The sequence below is a fragment of the Somniosus microcephalus genome, chromosome 32 (assembly GCF_052327205.1).
Source record: "Somniosus microcephalus isolate GS21.2 chromosome 32, FLI_Smic_1.0, whole genome shotgun sequence".
Lineage (NCBI taxonomy): Eukaryota > Metazoa > Chordata > Chondrichthyes > Squaliformes > Somniosidae > Somniosus > Somniosus microcephalus.
In genome coordinates this window covers 39,356,084-39,360,665 of record NC_141018.1, presented here as the reverse complement: position 1 = coordinate 39,360,665, position 4,582 = coordinate 39,356,084, and the positions used below count along the sequence as shown (strand labels likewise).

General features: G+C 45.7%; 1 non-coding gene across 1 annotated transcript; it reads left to right on the top strand.

Moving 5' to 3' along the window:
• The first annotated feature begins 3,770 nt into the window (after nucleotides 1-3,770).
• Nucleotides 3,771-3,987, top strand: LOC147097473 (small nucleolar RNA U3). The gene has a single exon (XR_015074418.1). It is a non-coding gene; the product is annotated as a small nucleolar RNA U3 (small nucleolar RNA).
• The last annotated feature ends 595 nt before the right edge of the window (nucleotides 3,988-4,582 follow it).

Below are 4,582 nucleotides of genomic sequence, written 5' to 3'. Positions count from 1 at the left end.
CGGAGGGGCAGTACTGAGGGAGCGCTGCACTGTCGTAGGGCAGTACTGAGGGAGCGCCGCACTGTCGGAGGGGCAGTACTGAGGGAGCGCCGCACTGTTGGAGGGGCAGAACTGAGGGAGCACTGCGCTGTTGGCGGGGCAGTACTGAGGGAGCGCTGCACTGTCGGATGGTGGCCTCTTTCGGATAAGATGTTAAACCGAGGCCCCGTCTGCTTTCTCAGGTGGATGTAGAAGATTCCACTGACACTATTCGAAGAAGAGCAGGGGAGTTCTCCCCGGTGTCCTGGCCGATATTTATCCCTCAACCAACATCACTAAAATAAGATTATCTGGTCATTATCACATCGCTGCTTGTGGGATTTTGCTGTGCGCAAATTATCTGCCACATTTCCTACATTACAACAGTAACTACACCTCAAAACTTCGATTGGCTGTAAAGCACTTTGGGACAACGTCCTGTGGTTGTGAAAGGCGCTATAGAAATGCAAGTCTCTTTGCTTTTTACCTATCTGAGGGCTGGAAGAGCTTTCTATCAGCTTCACTCCAGTATTCGGGTTATACTCGGTTCTGTGGGACCAGATCTGCTGGAAATATGCAGTTCTCTGCCCCTCCAAGCATCAGGGGGAGAGAGACAACAGCAGGAATTGGCAACCTATATGACTGCTTAATGTCAACTAAAAAATCCTAACCAGGTCAAGTGTGGTCTGGAGCTGGTGATCTACTGGAACAGACCTGCGCCTGTTATCACGTTACTGAGGGATATGTGCACCCTGGTAGGTGACAGACAGGTGGACCTCAGGGGAAGGTCTTTGATAGGATATCGCACATGTACATATTGGATGTGTTCTCCAAATTGGGGCTCGGAAGAGAATCCACAATTTGATCAAATTGCTCCACTCCTGGGGATCGGGTTTGGAGGGGCTGGGGTGTACACCAGGAACTGGGAGGTCAAATCAACATTGTAAAGAAACAGCTGTCTATGCGGGTGCAGCACATTCTCTGGAAAAGCCTGATGGTCAGTTGTGGTGTGTTCTTGGTGCCTGTGTACGTGGCACAGGTCAGTGGGACACCTTTCCCACTTTTATCTCCCAGTAAGCTTCCAGTCAGAGTTTGGGATGAAGGAGGTTGTAGGGCAGGAGGAGCTTACAGGGAAGGAGGAGGTTACAGATAGGGTAGGCTGCGACCGTGGAGTGATTTAAATAAGGGGATGAGAATTTTAAATTTAAGGCTTTTGTAGATTATGAGCCAACATAGATCAGTGAGGTCAGAGAGGTGCGTGAGTGGAACTTTTTACAGGATAGGATATGGGTAAAGAAAGAGATAGAACGTGCCTTTGTATGGAGAATAGCAGAGGATTGGATTAACTGAAGTTTATGGAGGATGGGAGGCTGGCCTGGAGAGCATTGGAATAGTCAAATCTGGAATTGGTCTCGGCATGGCTGAGGTAGAGGCAGGGGCAATGTTACAGAAGTGGAAGTAGGAGGTCGTTGTGATGGTGAGGATGTGGGAACTGAATTCGGGGATTAACTGGACGTTAAGGTTGCAAATAGTCTGGTTCAGTTTGAGAAGTGGCCGGAAAGGGGTTTCAGATAATTAAGGAACTTGTACGAATATTGAACTTGTAGAAAATCATAGAATGATTAGGCAGAGTCAACATGGTTTTATGAAAGGGAAATCGTGTTTATCAAATTTATTAGAGTATTTTGAGGATGTAATTAGCAGGGTAGCTAAAGGGGAATAGGCAAGGCCCAGCGTGCTGGACACGGGTACGGTAGCGCAGTGGTTATGATACTGGACTTGTATTCCAGAGACCGGGATCTCATGATCTGGCAGATGGGAGTTCAAATCACCACCACAGGCAGCTGGGGAATTTAAATTCAATTAATTAAATAAATCTGGAATTAAAAACTAGTGTCAGTAATGGTGTATTATTTTAAACTGAATTAGGACACAAGTTCAAACTATTAAACGGTAATTTTAGGACTGATATCGAGACATTCTCCTTGACACATACAGTGATCAGCACTTGGAATGGACTCTGAACAGAGTGATGGAGGTGATATTACTGGATTCATTTAAGAGACGTGAGTTCAAATCCCACCACGGCAGCTGGGGAATTTTAATTCAGTTAATTAAATAAATCTGGAATAAAAAGCTAGTGTCAGTAATGGTGACCATGTAACTACTGGAATGTCGTAAAAACCCATCTGGTTCACTAATGTCCTTTAGGGAAGGAAATCTGTCGTCCTTACCCGGTCTGGCCTATATGTGACTCCAGACCCACCGCAACGTGGTTGACTCTTAACTGCCCTCTGTGGTTCAAGGCGGCTCACCACCACCTTCTCAAGGGCAATTAGGGATGGGCAATAAATACCAACCTTGCCAGCAACGCCCACATCCCAGGAACGAAGAAAAACCCAACCAACCTTAAAAAAGTGACATGAGGAAATACTTTTTTACATAATGAGTGATTAGGCTTTGGAATGCACTGCCTGATAGGGCGGTGGATACAGATTCAATTGCAGCCTTCAAAAAGGAATTGGATAAATACTTGAAGGAGAAAAAATTGCAGGGATATGGGGAAAGAGCGGGGGGAGTGGGACTGACTGGATTGCTCTTTGAAAGAGCCGGCATAGACTCGATGGGCCGAATGGCCTCCTTCTGTGCTGCACTATTCTATGATTCTATGATTCTGGTTGGTGATGAGGGAATGGAGTTCGTGGTCAGGGCCGAAGATGTCAGATTCAATCTTCCCAAGTTCATCTGGAGGAAGTTAAAGCACCCCCGTCAGATAGAAAAATACTACAGGTGCTGGGAATCCGAAATTACAACAGAAAATGCTGGAAAAACTCAGCAGGCCAGGCAACATCCGTGGAGAGAGAAATAGAGTCAACGTTTCAGATCGAAACCCTTCGTCAGGACTGAAAAAACACAGGAAATGAAACAGATTAAAAGGCCAGTTTGGGGGCCGGGAAATGGTGATGAGAGAACAAAAGAGAAGTGAAGAGACATTAAGAGGTATTCAAAACCAGACGAGATGGTGATAGGACTGGTGGAGAGTGGCTGTGAAACTGAGTCTGATCAAACATGAGAAGGGAAACTGAAAGCAATGAAGATGAACAAGGTTGAAGAGCCAAACGGAGATCCCGTCGAAGAGAAGAGCAGAACTTCTTCAAGGTAGGCATTCCTAGAGGGGGTGTGGCAGTGAGCCTTTTAATCTGTTTCATTTCCTGCTTTTTTCTCAGTCCTGACAAAGGGTTTCGACCTGAAACGTTGACTCTGTTTCTCTCTCCACGGATGTTGCCTGGCCTGCTGAGTTTTTCCAGCATTTTCTGTTGTTATCCGCGTAAGATGTTGCTCTGCTCCTCCGGCTCTATAATTCTTCATTTGCAGTTTCCAAAGCTGATTTTAAATCTTTTTCCCTCTTTATCTAACCCGCTGAACCCATCCGTGCGGTGGAGGGCGAGTTGCTGTTTAAATCTCTCAGAGCGGGGCTTCCACCCACTGAGTGAATCAATGAGCAGGACAGTCGCTGGAGACAGGCTGCTAATATATGCAAATCACCTGCCTGCTGGGTAATGGCAGAATGACAGCAACTATATTTCTTTCTCACACAATTATAATTATATTTACAAAGGGTGATTTGTATATTGTATATATAGTGGATTCCGCACTAACCGCTGTGAATGGGCGCGAAGCGGGTGGGAGCTCAGCCTCTGTTAAAGGGGGTGTGCTGAGTGTGGAGAGCGGTGTGGCGGCCAATGTTAGGTAAGACTATACTTTTAGAGATCATTTCTATAGTTTTTAACTTGAGAAATGTGTTCTGAAGTGTCTGGTCTCACTAACCACGAGGAGGAGTTAAAGCGTTTCCTCCTGAGCGTGAAGCGGGCTGCGAGTGTTGCTTTGTGCAAGAGCTTGTGGCCATTGATGACCGTTCCCTTCTTTCTGTGTGAGAGTTGTGGAAGGAGGAAACGCATTCTGAGTGGTTAGTTTTTTTCATACTGAAAAATAAGATCAAGATTTCTTTTGTGAAAACCAACTCTTGGTTTGCTGTGGCTGTAATTCGAGCTCTATTCCAACAGAGGGCCCTCGTGTAAAGACAGTGTCCGGCTGCATCAAGCTGTGCAGAGGCCTCGGTTCGCAAACACCGGATCTTTAAAACCTAAAAATAAGACAATTTTTTCTTATTGTCTTACTTTCGTTTTTGATTTTTGCCCACCTGACATTGTCATCTGCCGACCTGAAACGTTAACTCTGATTCTCTCTCCACAGATGCTGCCTGACCTTCTCAGTCTTTCCAGCATTTTCAGTATTTATTGCATAAGATTCCTGTTCTAAAAACGGTACGCTAAGCTGGACGCACTGCACCTATTTGCCTCAATTTTAAATACTGCTATCTTAGCATCTTCAGTGTAGGCATCGGTCTTATGGGTTTGTCATATTCTGCCTATCAGGAGTGACAGGAGATTGCAGTGGACATCCCATATACTCACCGGCAGTAAAATACTGCAATAAGAGATTAATATGCTTGCTAACTGATACTCGGCATTTATCAAGGCGCGGGCTTCAGTTCATAGGCAAC